Here is a 16,331-nt window from a genome sequence, read left to right on the forward strand (position 1 = left end):
GAATAATAACGGTATAAGAGTGTCCACTTTCAGGAAGCTTATAGTATATTGGAGCTCATGTTTCTAGGCTGACAGTATCCTAGGACGTGAAGAATTTCCCCATGTGATCTTAGAATTCTGACTGTACTCTTTCAGAAATGAGGAGGCTAGGAAAAATGTCAGAAGATGGAGATAGGAAATCATCCTTGTTTCCAAAAGAGGGAGAGAGAAAGTAGATTCTCATAACGAAATAAAACACTAGAATGAATTATTGAATAGATGGCTGGTTTTCTTGAAGGACTATTATTGGTTCATTGCGAATGTCATATCAAAAAGTGATTGCAGTCGTCCCTCTGTGTCCATGGAAATTGGTTCCGGGACCTGCTGTTAATACCAAAATCCGCGGATGCTCAAGCCCCGTTGTTGGGTCTTTGTATCTGTGGGTTTCACATCAGCAAATTCAACCAGCCTCGGATCATATATGTGAACAGTGTATTTATTGAAAAAAAATCTGCATACAAGTGGACCTGCAGCAGTTAAAATTCATGTTGTTCAGGATCAGCTGTTTATTTTTCTTGACTTGCTGGGCCAACTGATTGGATAGACAATCTCTTGATTTCTTCAAGAAATTGGAGACCATCTCTCATGATATGCTTGTGGAAGATGGCTCATTTTCAAAGGCCGCTTCATGGATGCCTATGGTACCACCAAGGTTTCTTGAGTGGTTTGTTGTGGGGGAGAGGGATCCCTTGATGGCTGGACTCTTTCTACCCTTTCTTCACTTAGATCAGCTCCTCTGTTACCTCTCTGTGTATTGGGAATCTGTTTCATTTTGTTTGATAGAGAACTTCCCCTACCAAAGAAAAAAGTTGGAAACCCCCTGGATTAATTGGTGGTGGATGTGCGCTTGGTTGAGTATCTGTGTCCTCACAGTACCCATTAAGGGACTGATATCCCCTGAATCTCCAGGGATGCTACTCTTGTCTTTTCTCAGAGATCTATTGACAACTTCAAAGACAACTTTTTTTAATGGTTTTTAAATGACTCCAAGTGGAACGATAGCTAAAAATTGGATGGAAAAATCAGGAATCAAAACTGTCAACCATAACAAGGAGAAACCCAGTAGGGATAAATGTCAAATTCTATACTTAGGACCTCAAATTGAATTGCACTAATACAGGGTGGGGAGAGATATATGAAAAAAGATGTGAGGATTTTAGTTGACTTCAATCTCAATATGTCACCAGCATGATGGACTTCCAAAGAAGCTAATAAAAACGTAGCCTGTTTAAACAAAGCATAATGTCTTGGATTAAGTTGTTTCCTCAAGGAAGCCTTTCTGGAACTTTCTCCCAGACTGTGTCAGGAGAGCCTGTTCCCTGCTCCCAGGCCCCTGGTACTTTCTCCCCCAGAGCACTTCCTGTACTATCTCTGAATGGTAGGCTTGACTATCTCCTCAGCTGGACTGGGTGCCAGGCCTGGTGGATAAGTTTCTGTCTCTAGAGCCCGAACAAGCCCCTGGCACATATGAGGCTTTTAGCAAGTGTTTGTTGAACAAAGGATGCAATACTCAGTTCTGAGGTCCATCTTTTAAAAAGAACGTGGCTGAACCTGGGTGCATCCAGAGAAGGGTGATTAGGAAGGTGGTTAGTCTCAAGATAATTTCCTGTGAGGAAGAAAGTGGGCATAGTCTGGAGAATTGCAGATATAAGGGTCATAAACTAGTTTTTTTTCCGTTATTTAAGAGGGTGCCTTAGGTGTTACTGCAGGTGATGGGCATGTTTGGGCAGAGGAAAGGAGGGCAGAGGGGTGTGTATGAGGTGAAATGACAACAGATGGCAGCTCAGGGTGTGACAGCACTGTAGAACAGACCCATCTACAGTTAGAAGGGCTTGTGACAGAGAGGCCTGGTGGGCTACAGTCCATAGGGTTGCAAAGAGTCGGACACGACTGAAGCGACCTAGCACGCGTGCACGCACACATTTGTCATGTGGTCGGAGCCACTGTTTTTTATGTGCTCCAAGAGGGTGAGGACCACCATCCAGATAGCCGGGGAGTCTTTTCACAGGCAATATGAAGCTTAACTAGAAATTGTAGTGGGGATCCTTTCAGTTCTGATGGTTTGATAATTTTGTATTCATTCTCTAGAGAAAAGAGCAGAGGCGGGTTTCCACGTTATAAGACGAGGCAGAGTTATTCACTCATGTTCTCGTTCATCTCTTGGATTGAGATTTATGTTTGGGCTGCCACTCATGACTTCCAAAAGCAGGGTGCTTTAAATGATCTGCATTTACTCTGTGCCCCTTGTTTTTAAATCTACTTTTTGAACAAGGTTGATTTCCGATAAACCTCTCTTCTAACCTTCTACTTCTTTTGAAGTGATTTTTACTCCAAGGCTTTTGGACAGTAGCACAATTGTTTTTTGTTTTTTAAGAGAGCTTGGGAATAGGCTGTTTTAATAGCTGCTCATCCTACCCTGTTTAATTGCATCATGTAAGCTGCACTGCCTTCTCATGAGGCGTTCAGGCTGAGGCTGGGAGCCTAGCTGGCACGCAGCAGCCACACGCCATGCCTCCCAGTGAAAGTGGCAGGGCAGAGTCTTCACAACTGGCAGCAGAAAAAGATGAGAAACATTAGGTTATATCTATGTACATATTAGCATATTTAGCATATGTTGAGTAACTGAACAGAGGGCAGAGGAGGAGAACAAAGACAGGAGTAATTATGCCTGTCAATCTAGCTTGAAAGAGAAAACCCACAGATAAAGAAGAATATAACAGACACTATAAGGTATGTTCTGGAACCTCAAAGCAGTGTTTCCTAATGTAGATTCTAAGCCCTTTGCAAATTACAGGGGCCTGTCTAGGACAGTGGTTCTCAGCCTTCATTGCTTATTAGGATCAGGGCTGGGAAAGGTATTTTTAAAATCCAGGAGGTGATTCAAATATGTTTGTCATTTACTATAGGGCAGAGAGAAGGGCGGCTGTGTGTTCTGGGAAGGGGCCACATGAGGGAACTGTGTCTTGGTTAGGGTGACCCTGGTTGGGTCTGTCTGCATGGGCCTTGGCCTACTCCTTCCTTCTCTCCATGTCACAGACCTACTATGCAGACTTCAAGGGTTTTTTGTGTGTGTGTGAATAAATTTTAGACAGTATTTTTAACAGCATCCTGAAGATGTTGTAGTCTTACAGCACCCGTGGGATTTAGTTATTTCAGATGAGAAAGCCCAACGGGAGTCGGAGAGGCTAGGGAGCCAGTCTCGGGCTGTGCAGCTAGCTAATGAAAATGCATTTATTTTGCTTCAGGACAACTTCTGTGTCTGTGCATTGGCGGCTTATTTTTAAAGTCACCTGCAAGAATAGTAATAATTTGACTTGGAAACCATAAATTTTATTTTTATCTGGATTGATGGGGTTCCTGTGAAAACTTAAGCTTTGTACAGATTCATACCGGAATCTGATGTGACTGAAGTGAAGTGATCCATGTACTCTGAAAGATCTTTACATATTGTTGAGTAACTGAATTGCTGCAGCTTCTAATGGAGAGGGCCATTAGCTCCAATCCTCAGAGAGCAGCAGCTCTTCTCTTCAGGCATCACATCCATTCCAGGCTTCCAGAAGGAGGGAGCAATGGAGGCCTGGGGGGCCTGGCCACCTTCAATAGCCCGGGATTGATTGGTGGGGCCAGGCCCTGCTCTTGTTAAAATCTTTATACCCTTATGGGGACTACACAGCTGTGGCCTTGAGTTGTGGCTGATTTCTTTTCTAGTTTCATCGTTGCTATCTCAGTTGGTAAAAATGTGTTGATTATTAATGAAATAAAAAAGTTACTTAGCAGATTAAAATGAAATGCTAATCAGTGTTGAATTCTTAGAATCTTTATGGCTTATTTAGCGGCACAAATTGGTTGATGTCATTCTGACAGAAGCAGTCTGGTTTTTGCTTCATCCTGGGGGTCTTCTAATTGTTTCTTCCCTGAGAAAAGTCACTTTATGTTTAAATGTAGTATGTGTGTGTATCCAACTTTCTGCGGCCCCGTGGACTGTAGCCTGCCAGGCTCCTCTGTCCATGGAATTTTCCAGGCGAGAATACTGAAGCGGGTTGCCATTTCCTATTCCAGGGGATCTTCCTGACCCAGGGATTGAACCTGTGTTTCTTGCATCTCCTGCATTGGCAGGCAGATTCTTTACCACTAGTGCCGCATGGCAGGCCCATGTATTTAAATGTTTCAGATTCCAGTTCCTGAATGATTAAAAGAAAAGAAAAATATTCACAAGATAATGCCATGCAGACAGTAGATCTTTAAATCCCACTCCATACTGAATATTTTATAATAACCTATAAGCCTATAAGGGGAAAAAAAAAATATATATATATATATATATTTAACACTTTGCTGTACACCTGCTGGGGTCCTGCCTTCTTTCCGATTTCACTTCTTTTTTTTTTAATTTATATTTTTATTGAAGGATAATCACTTTACAGAATTTTGTTGTTTTCTGTCAAACCTCAACATGAAACAGCCATAGGTATACATATATCCCCTCCCTTTTGAACCTCCCTCCCATATCCTTCCCCATTCCACCACTCTAGATTGATACAGAGCCCCTGTTTCCTGAGCCACACAGCAAATTCCCCCTGGCTATCTATTTTGCATACAGTAATATAAGTTTCCATGTTACTCTTTCCATACATCTCACCCTCTCCTCCCCTCTCCCCATGTCCATAAGTCTACTCTCCAATTTCATTTCTTAAACTTTGCCCACTCTGTGAAAACAATAGTTGTCTTCTCTCTACTTCGCAAACACACCATGCTTACCCTGACCTTGTGATACTTCTCTTAGCTGTTTTCCCTGACTAGAATTCCCTTCTCCAGATTTGTGCACCACTAGATCCTTCTTGACATTCATGTCTCTGGGTAACTGTCACCTCCACAGAGAGGCCTTCCTTGACCACCAGTCTAACATAACTGTCAGTCACCCTCTATCACATCACCTTACTTTAATTCTCTGCATTGCACATATCACTGGCTGATGCTTTCTTATTTATTGATTGATTTGTTTATCATCTCTCCATGGGATGTAGACTCCATGAGAGCAGTGACCTTGTCTGTTCTGTTAGTCACACAATCCCAAGTACCCAGAGCTGTGTCTTGCATATAATCAAAATAATATTAAGAGCTGACATTTATGGCACATTTCCAGTGTGCTTAGGCAAATAGTAATACAATACATAGTACTTACCCTCATATGGTAATATGTATGTACTTTTATAATAATATACATGTGTATTTGAAAGAAAGTAAAAGTCTCTCAGTGGTGTACAACTCTTTGTGACTCCATGGACTGACTATACAGTCCACGGAATTCTCCAGTCCAGAATACTGGAGTGGATAGCCTTTCCCTTCTTCAGGGGATCTTCCCAACCCAGGGAATGAACTAGAATCTCTCTCATTGAAGGCGGATTCTTTACCAACTGAGCCACAAGGGAAGCCCCACATGTGTATATACATTAATTATATAATATACAACATAATAAAACATAATATATTATACATATGATGTATGCATGATATGTAAAACACACAGAGAAGTAGAATAGTATTTAATAGTCCAAATAATAGCTTTATAACCATGACTTCTATTTAATAATGTTTTGTCATACCTACCTCAACTATTTTTTCTTGATGTGGAAATGTTTTAAAGTTACAGATATCATGACATTTAACCTGTAAACACTTCTAAATGCTGTGCTGATATTTTCCTTCTGTGGTCGTCAGCCTCCAAGATGCCCCAGTGATCCTTGCCTCCCAGGATTCATCCTCTCGGGTAATCCCCTTCCCTTGAGCACAGGCTGAACTTACTGCTTTGCTTCTGACAAACAGAATATGGCAGAAGCAATGGGATGTCCCTTCTAAGATTAGGTTTTAAAAAAAATGGTAGCTTCTGTCTTGCACATCTTGTCTCTCCTGCCCTTGATCTTTCACTTGCTCTGATGGAAGTCTACACCATCGTGAGCAGCGTGGTGGAGAGGCCCACGTGGCGGGAACTCATAGCCAGGATCCAGCAGTGCTATATAGTCCTGTTAACAACCTTATGAGTGAGTTGGGAAGCGTCTTCCCCCAGTCAAGCCTTGAGATAACTGCAGGCTGGCTGACATCTTTTTTTTTTTCCCCAATATTTGGGATTTTTTGTTTTAATTTATTTTTTTTATTGAAGTACATTTGATTTACAGTATTGTGTTAATTTCTTCTGTATAACATTGTGACTCAGTTATATATATATACACATTCCTTTTTATATTCTTTTCCATTATAATGTATCCCAGGATATTGAATATAGTTGCCTGTGCTATACAGTAGGATCTTGTTGCTTATGCATTCTATTTGTAATAGTTTCCATCTACTAACCTAAAATCGCAGTCCACCCCTTCCCCACCTCTCCTCCCCCTTGACAACCACAAGTCTCTTTGCTGTATCTGTGAGTCTGTTTCTGTTTCGTGTGTGTGTGTGTTAGTTGCTCAGTCGTGTCCGACTCTTTGTGACCCTGTTGACTGTAGCTTGCCAGTCTTCTCTGTCTATGGAATTCTCTAGGCAAGAATACTGGAGTGGGTTGCCATTCATTTCTCCAGGGGATCTTCCTGACCCAGGATCAAACCTAGGTATCCCACATTAGAGGCAGATTTTTTTTTTTTTTTTTTTTACTGTCTGAGCCACCAGGGAAGCCCCTATAGATGAATTCATTTGTGACATATTTTAGATTCCACATGTAAGTGATATTGTATGGTCTTTGTCTTTCTCTTTCTGACTTGCTTCACCTAGTGTGATAATTCTAGTTGCATCCCTGGCTGACATCTTCATTGCAGCCTGTGAAAGACCCTGAGCCAGAGGCACCCAGTGAAAGCTGCCTGGATTCTTGACTCACAGAAACTGTGAGGTAATAAATATTTGGCCTTTTAAGCTGCTAAATTTTTGAGGAAATTTGTTATGTAGCCATCAATAAAAAACGCACCTACATAGCCCCAATCTCATTAATCCTAGGATGAGCCTAATCCTACTAGGATGAGCCTCTTTGAGCATTGCTGAACCATGAAGGGTACAGCTGGGTTGGCAAGAGGAAAGGGTGCTTATCCTGCTGTGATGGGCAATAGGCACCAAATCTCTGTTGCCTTAAGTTATGTGGATAAAAGATTTTACATCTTTTGGAAGTGGAATCTTATCTTTCAGTGTCTTCCGAGACACTTATTACCACTCATTCTGGTTTTAGCAGTGTTCTTGTCTTGGCTGTAAATAAACCCGGATTTCTTCCGAGATTATAGAGCTTGACTCACAGGAGGTTTCTGTCTCTGGATTCAGTGATCTTTGAGAAAGTGGTGTGCTTTGGGGAGACAGTTCTGTGGGACATTCTTAACCATCTAATGGTCAGGATACATGGACAAGGGGTTCAGTAGGGGAGTAATAGGTCTCCCACAGGGTAGGAGCTAAAGACTGAGTCCTATGCTTGAAAAGACACAGCACACAGAATTCTGATGTGATACCCAGCATACTCATGGGTATATCATCTGAGAAGGAATCAGATTCCTTTTTTTTTTTTTTGCCATTCCCAGATCAGGAATCGAACCCAGACCCCAGCAGTGAAAACACTGAGTCCTAATATTGGACTGCCAGGGAATTCCTCAGAAAGATGAGGTCGATAGCAGTTTGATTTCATCCCAAGGGACCTGTGCCTATTGTGTGAATCAGGTCTACCACTCTGGCCGGATGCTAAACAGTTCTGGTGGTTAAAGATTCTCACCAATTTTTGGTGATTGCTCAGATGTTTGAGTGGAGAAGGAAATGGCAATGCATTCCAGTATTCTTACCTGGGAAATCCCTTGGATAGAGGAGCCTGGCTGGCTATAGTCCATGGAGTTGCAAGAGTTGGACACGGGTTAGCAACTAAACAAATGTTTGAGAATGGTTGAAGATCCTGGATTCCAGCTAAGGTGAAACCTGGGGTCCATAACATGAAGAAAAATCCTCCAGGAATGTGGAGTCTGCTTGCAGGACCCTGATGGCCAAACACAAAACCTGCCATTAGAATCTGCTTCTGTTCAACTTTCTTAGAAGAAGGATAAGTTCCTTACAACAGGATTTGATTTTAAACTTCAACATGACATTGAATTCAGTCTGATGTGTTATTTTATTAACTAAATCATATTTGAGGGCAACCAGATAGTCTTTATTGAATAAAGAGTACAGCTGCCTCCTCTGTTGCCCAAATACAGAACTGCCAGGACAGAAATGAAATTAAGGAGAAAGCCTCTTGGGAAGTGATTTGACTTGGGGTGTTCTATATTCTTTACCCTTAGAAGGTGTAGTTGGGAAAGTGAAACTGGGGAGATACATAGAGCTTTTGTACTCCTCAAATCTCACTATTTCAGTTAAATGTCTAATCAGACCCAAAACCAGCAATATTGCAGCAACTTCAAGAAGAGAGATAAATAAGAAGGCCGATCATCAGTGAGTCAGTAACGCTGCGTCATTGTTAGAGATGTCAGCTATGGTTCTTGAAAACTTCCAGAAGCTGCTGTTTAGTGATATTAAATTATAATAATAAGTGAAGCTAATCAGGTATTTGCCTCCTCCTGGGAAATGTTTTCCTACTCTAGATCTCCCATATATGAATTTTTTCTACGACTGCTGCAATTCCTTTGTCCCACTTCCTTAAAATTACAAGGTATGTGCATGAATGCTTTGAGTGTGGAGTTCAGAAGGTGTTCAGACACATTAATAGGAGGACTGAAGTTCAGAAGAGCAAGTGCAATCCTGTCCTTATAGTGGAGAATGTATGTGCATCCTTGTTTGATCCACAGAAAATTTTAAGAGCAGGGACATCAACAAAGAGAAAATCGGGAGGAAGAGGTGAGATGGCAATTAGGGAAGGGGTCAAGATAATGCATGTACACTGAAAAAAATTCTCTTGTGTGTTCCTCTAGGGAATTCTGTAGAAGATTATAGGAGTATCTAGTTGCCTTCCAGAATGCAATCTGAGGAGCGATTAAATTTAGGGGCTTCTTCTGGTGCCTGCCCCCCACCCCCACCCCCAACCACCTTAATTTTTTCCCAGAGTGTAAGCCAATTGGTGCATTGCCATCAATGGGGTCACACAGAGTCGGACATGACTGAAGCGACTTAGCAGCAGCAGCAGCAGTAAATGTCAGAATGTTGTAAAAGTTAATGATTTTAATTCTGATATTTACCCATAAGGACTGTTAATCATCTCTTATATAAGATAGCACCCCCTGCAGTTGAAAGAATCACACATTCAGTGATTTTAGAGTATGCTGGGAATATGAACAAGAGCTTTTTAAGAAGTGGCCTGTCCTATTGTTTCTGACAAAGAGAAGTCTGACAAGAGTGTAAGAGAGACTAGAACGTAGATTTCCTGCTGCTTTGCCCTCTGGGAGAGTCTCATGCAGAAAAAGAACTTCAAGTGTGTGTTCTTTGAAGGTTGGAAGGTTACTGGGATCTGTGCCATCCTTGGGGTAGGTACTCAAAATTTTCTTTCTCAATAGTCCTTAGTCTCAGTTAATTGAGAGAGGGACAGTTAGAAAAGGAATGATATCGACATTGACTTCACTGGAATTATCTGCTTATAAATCGTGTTGGTGCTCAAGTATAGGGAACACTAAGTAGGTGAAACATATAATTATCATTTATTCTTAGACTAATAGAAAAATGAGTGCTGAAAGTCTTTTGACTATTAATTTTTAATTTCTCTCTAGAGCAATATTTTCCTGCATAGCCAGTCTTTTTTGCCACTTACAGCACTTGGAAATTTAGCTAAATGGCAGAAATGGAGCTGATAGTGGCCGGTAAAAGCTGGGAACAGAATTAGTAAGGCAGTAAGTAGATGTAATTCTGTGTTCATTTCTGTAGCTGCTTCCCAAACACTCTGCTCACTATCCTACAGTGATACGTGTGAAAACAAGTCATCAGTTTTTACCTAGAAGCATGTTAATGGAGATTTAATTTTCCTAGGAGTGCTGTGCAGAGTTGTTGTTTAATGTCTAAGTCGTGTTTGACTGTTTGCAACTCCATGGACTGTAGCCTGCCAGAATCTTCTGTTCTTGGTATTTCCTAGACAAGAATACTGGAGTGGGTTGCCATTTCCTTCTCCAGGGGATCTTCCCAACTCAGGAATCAAATATGCATCTCTTGCATCTCCAGCATTGGCAGATGGATTCTTTACCACTGAGCTACCAGAGAAGCCCTGCCATGTAGAGTAAATATGGCCATAAATACTTTGTGTGCTTCCAGAGGAAAGATCTGGAATCAATGGTAGATGTCCCGAGGAGACATATTTTGTCTCAGTATAAGGAACTGACTAACCATAAAATTGCCTGCCTTGCCCAGGAAATGATGGATAAGTTCCTGGAGGGCTTGGGTGTGAGAACTGTCTGGTCAGAAAGTGGGTGAAGGGATTTCTTTACTGGGAGGAAAGTTGGAGCGTTCTGCCCACAAATAGTACTTGTTCTATTATTGGTGATGAGTGTAAAATAATTGCATATGTTAGAATAGTACCTTGTAGTTTGCAAAATGCTTTCACATTTTTACGTTTTAAAATCCTTACAGGAGTTCTCTATGCTAAGAAAGGACAGAGATCAAGCATACTTAAATCTAGTTGCTGTTGTTCTTGTTTAGTTATTCAGTCGTGTCCAACTCTTTTGTGATCCCACAGACTGTAGCCCGCCAGGCTCCTCTGTCCTCATGGGATTACCCAGGCAAGAATGATGAAGTGAGTTGTTATTTCTACCTCCAATGGAGATCTTCCAGACCCAGGGATCTAACCTATTGGCAGGTGTTGGCAGGTGGATTCTTTAGCACTAAGCCACTAGGGATAAAGGTGGTTAATACTTAAGGCTATCAACACCTTATTTGATGATTTCTACTATGATAGATATCAGATGGACAGAAAAGTAAAAGAGGGTTACCTGCCCTCAAGGAGATTAAACACTACTTGAGGAGATAGGACACACACATAAATAAGACTATGAGGTGACATGTGTGAATTACCTAATGATTGATTTAGGTGAGTGTTTCCCAAAGTGTGGTTCCTGGACCAGCAGCCTTAGCACTACCTGAGCTCTTGTTAGAAAGGCAGAGTCTTGAGTCCCACCCATACCTACTGAATCCAAAACCTGGGGATTTGTGGGAGATAAATCAGTATTTTTAAAAAGCCCTCCAGAGGATTATGATGCATGCTTGAGTTTAAGAACACTGATGTACTCTAGTCTAGACCAGCACTTCTCAAACTTCATTGTACATGAGAATCATCTGGAACAGCACTATTCAAAGTGTGGTCCAAGAATTGCTGGCTCTCTAAGAATCACTGACCCAAAAGCTTGTTAAAACACAGATTCTCTCCCAGTCTCACTCTCAGTCATTTTGATTCAATAGGTAGCATTTGTGATGCTGATGCAGCTGGTCCCAAACTGCTCTTTGAGCAGCCCTGCTCTAAGCAGATGTGCCTCTGGGGGTTGACAGAGGAGAGGTGCTCGGCACTGGACGGTGCAGGTAACCTTTCTGGAGTGGAGGAGGGAGCCTGTGATCTGAGCCTTAGGGAAGTGTTGAGTTAGGCCAGTGGAGGTTATCTGAGGAAGGATGAGATGGGAGGTGGTGATGGGAGTACTGTCAACTGCTTCTGTGCATCTCTACACATGAAAATGAAGCTGGAGTTGCCTCATCACCCAAGCCTTCTCCCTCAGTGCCCTTCAGAAGGGCCCTTCATGTTCTATTTTTGCTGAAACCCTCCAGTAGTTAGAACTGGGCCCACTTGGGGAAGCCTGGGGATGCTACAGACTTGAGACTTTGACTTGGCCTTTTCATCTCGAACCAGAATCTAATCTAAATTCAGTCTTTTTCTTAAAAATACTTCCTGCTAAGCTCAAAAGACCAAATTTGGAACAATTTGAGCAACATAAGGAATAAGGAGAGTACTGGATTACTCTTTACTGGAGTAAAAGAAATATTGACAAGTGCATGCTTATATAAATAATTGAATATGTCAGTAAAAGGGGGATGAAGGGAATAGTAGTATTTGAATCAATAGATGTAGAAGTAATAGAGCAATAGAAAATCCTGATTAGGCAAACTCCACAGTATTTAGTTGTTTCATTTGATGTCTACTGATGGATGCTAAAATTAGTGGGCCAAAGTTTGAGGAGAAACAGGATAGTGATAGAGTCTCAAAGTTTCTCCCCCAAGGTTATTAACTGCAAAAGGAAAACTAGTGACATTACAGGGAAGAAACCTTATGGATACTACCTTTACCACGTGGTCATGGTTAATATCCCCAGTGATAAGACGTATGGACATTATGGACCTCCTGATATGATGCTCTGAGAAGGGGTATTGGGGGTCTCCAGAGAAATAAACCAATAGGAGATACAGATCTAGATATCTGGACCTATCCATGTCTGTTTCTCTCATATAATAAATTTATATGGGTTCATACAATTATGGAGGCTGACAGATACCAAGATCTGCAGAGGGGGTTGGCAAGCTGGAGACCAAGGAGGGCTGATGGTGTAGTTCCAGGCAGAACTGGCTCAAGACCCTGGAAAAGCCAGTGTTTCCATTTAAGTCTGAAGTCAGCAAAGGCCTCTGTCCTAGTTGAGAGGCAATTAGGTAGTAGGAATTTTCTCTTCCTCCGGGGAGAGTCCGCCCTCTTGTCATATGAAGACCTTCAACTATCTGGAGGAGGCCCACCTGCACGAGGGAGAGTGCGCTACTTTGTTCAGACTGTCACTTAAATGTTAATCTTGCCCTGCTGCTGCTGCTGCTAAGTCACTCCAGTCGTGTCTGACTCTGTGTGACCCCATAAACGGCAGCCCACCAGGCTCCCCCGTCCCTGGGATTCTCCAGGCAAGAACACTGGAGTGGGTTGCCATTTCCTTCTCCAATGCATAGAAGTGAAAAGTGAAAGTGAAGTCGCTCAGTCGTGTCCGACTCTTTGCAACCCCATGGACTGCAGCCCACCAGGCTCCTCCGTCCATGGGATTTTCCAGGCAAGAGTACTGGAGTGGGGTGCCATTGCCTAAATCCCAGAATAATGTTTGACCACATCACTTAGCCCCCCATGCTGTAGTCAGGTTGACATATGAAATAACCATCACAGGAGCATTTGTAAATATGGATGACTACTCTAATGATTAATCACCTTGGACAAACCCAAGTTGATGACCATTTTGCAAAATAGCTGATCAGTATTCTTTAAAAATGTCAAGGTTATGAAAGACAAGGAGGGACTTCCCTGACGGTCCAGTGGTTAAACCTCTGTGCTCACTATATGGGGTTCAATCCCTGCTCAGGGAACTAAGATCTTGCAGGGCATGGCTGTGTGGTGGGGTAGGTGGGGGCGGGGGTGACAAGGAGAGACTGAGGAACTAGGGCGACCTGACAACTACATGCAACGTGGGATCCTGAGGCAGAGAAGAACATTAGTTGAAAAACCACTAACATTTTAACGAAGGGTACAGCACTGTTAATTGAATTATATTGATGTTAATTTCTTAGTTTTGGTAAATGTACTGAGGGACTTCCCTGGTGGCTCAGTGGTAAAAAATCTGCCAGCAAAGCTGGAGATTCAGGCAGGAGACATGGATTTGATCCTTGGGTTGGGAAGATCCCCTGGAGAAAGGAAATGGCAACTGACTCCAGTATTCTTGCCTGGAGAATCCCAATCCATGGGATTGCAAAAGGGTCCAACACGACTGGGCGACTAAACAACGACAGCAACAATAAATGTACTGTGGTTGCCTGCTTCCATTCAGATCAGTCGCTCAGTCATGTTGACTCTTTGCGGCCCCATGGACCACAGCACACCAGGCCTCCCTGTCCATCACCAACTCCTGGAGTTTACTCAAGCTCATCTCCATTGAGTCAGTGATGCCATCCAACCATCTCATCCTCTGTCATCCCCTTCTCCTCCTGCCCTCAATCTTCCCCAGCATCAGGGTCTTTTCCAATTAGTTACTTCTTTGTATCAGGTGGCCAAAGTATTGGAGTTTCAGCTTCAACATCAGTCCTTCCAATGAACACTCAGGACTGATCTCCTTTAGGATGGGCTGGCTGGATCTCCTTGCAGTCCCAGGGACTCTCAAGAGTCTTCTCCAACACCACAGTTCAAAAGCATCAATTCTTCGGCGCTCAGCTTTCTTTATAGTCCAACTCTCATATCCATACATGACCACTGGAAAAACCATAGCCTTGACAAGATGGACCTTTGTTGGCAAAGCAATGTCTCTGCTTTTTAATATGCTGTCTAGGTTGGTCATAACTTTCCTTCCAAGGAGTAAGCGTCTTTTAAAATTTCATGGTTTAGCCAACATCTGCAGTGATTTTGGAGCCCCCCCAAAATAAAGTCTGACACTGTTTCCCCTGTTTCCTCATCTATTTGCCATCAAGTGATGGGGCCAGGTGCCATGATGTTAATTTCTTGAATGTTGAGCTTTAAGCCAACTTTTTCACTCTCCTCTTTCACTTTCATCAAGAGGCTTTTTAGTTCCTCTTCACCTTCTGCCATAAGGATGGTGTCATCTGCATATCTGAGGTTATTGCTATTTCTCCCGGCAATCTTGATTCCAGCTTGTGCTTCCTCCAGCCCAGCGTTTCTCATGATGTACTCTACATATAAGTTAAATAAGCAGGGTGACAACATACAGCCTTGACGTACTCCTTTTCGTATTTGGCACCAGTCTGTTGTTCCATGTCCACTTCTAACTGTTGCTTCCTGACCTGCGTACAGATTTCTCAAGAGGCAGGTCAGGTGGTCTGGTATTCTCATCTGTTTCAGAATTTTTCACAGTTTATTGTGATCCACACAGTCAAAGGCTTTGGCATAGTCAATAAAGCAGATATTTTTCTGGAACTCTCTTGCTTTTTTGATGGTTACCTAAGCTGTTCATATTAGCAGAAGCTAGTTGAAGGGTATACAGAAACTGCTATTTTTGTAACTTTTCTATAAGTCTAAAATTAACTAAAAAATTAATTAGGAAAGTTTTTTTTTAAAGTTTCCTGCCATTGGGTACTCTGAGGACTTCTTAATAACAGAGTATTTTTATAATCTTTAAATTTATAACTGTAGTGTGTGTGTGTATACATGTATAATTGTGTGTCTACCATGAATGCTAAATTCTATTCATTTTTTGAGGGAGGGGGCAAGTACCTTTAAAAACCCTTAGACTTTTCTTCCTTTCTCCTTCTATATTCTGTATTCCCTCCTGATGAAAAGCATCCTTTTGTAAACATTCACAGCTTAGCCCTCCTGCTGTTCCTTGGGGTCTTTATCTCATAGATGAAGCTTTCTGTGGCAGCTTGTGCAGAGCAGAGAGTATCAGGCTGGGAGTCAGGAGACTGGGTGCTGGCATTTTTAGTCTGTTTCTGTTGTTATTAATAACTCAGGGTCCTTCTAGCTTTAATGTTCTGAGCCAAAAAGCAAATTTGGGCTGAACGCTATATGTATTAGTTGATGTATGGATTCAAATGATTATATTTATGGTTATTTCTTTTTTTTTTATCAAGGTCTTATGTGCTCTATTTTTAGGTTTCCTAAGTTTTTATAAAACTCATGTACATTTTTTCCTCTTGCTCCCCCAAATTTTTGGAGTCTACAACAGACTTCACATTGTACTCTAGCATTTCCCTTAGACTCTTTCCTTTTAGCAGTTTAAGGAAATTTCAGGGGAGCCAGGAAGCCATTGTAGCTCTCCTTTAACCTGTTTTCTTCCCTTTGAATCTGGGTCGTATGTGTAAAAGTGAAATTTGAAAGAGAGCTGTCTGACTGAAAGCTTCCATTGCCATGAGAGGGCTTTGAAAGAAGGCTTGTGCTGGAAAGATGAATATAGTTTATGAGATGGAGAGAAGTAGGGGGCACATATGGGTTTTGGGAGGGCAAGGAGATGTGTGGGTGCAGCATGAGCAGAGGTGTAGCAGTGGGAAGCATGAAGTGGGCTGGTGAATGGGGCTGTCCCAGGCCTGCTGGGTTAAAGAAGGGTGAGGGGCAAAGCCGGAATGTGGGTGGGAGCAGAATGTGATGAGCCTTGGACTACAGGTTGAGTTTGGACTGTATTTCATAGCCCATTTCATAAATCATTAAAAGTTGTGAAAGGCAGTGTCACTATGAAAAGAATGTCCTAGAGATTTAGCTTTGGGTGAGATATGGACTAGACTGGAAAAACAGAAGGGCTCTTATCATGAGTGCTGGTATTTGATGAGTTACCCAGATTTGGTGCTAAGTGCTTTACATGTGTTATGAAATTTAATCCCCACAGTGGTCCTAGGAAATACCTTTAATATCATCTCCTTTTCCA

The 16,331-nt window shown here is 42.1% G+C and overlaps 1 protein-coding gene across 9 annotated transcripts in view; it reads left to right on the plus strand.

The window, feature by feature from the left end:
- The window catches only part of FAXC (failed axon connections homolog, metaxin like GST domain containing), a 70,190-nt gene that overhangs the window by 33,278 nt on the left and 20,581 nt on the right, over positions 1-16,331 (plus strand). The window lies entirely within an intron of this gene.

Source organism: Bos grunniens, chromosome 9 (assembly GCF_055505025.1).
Source record: "Bos grunniens cultivar Pamir isolate PY7600 chromosome 9, Bosgru_T2T1.0, whole genome shotgun sequence".
Lineage (NCBI taxonomy): Eukaryota > Metazoa > Chordata > Mammalia > Artiodactyla > Bovidae > Bos > Bos grunniens.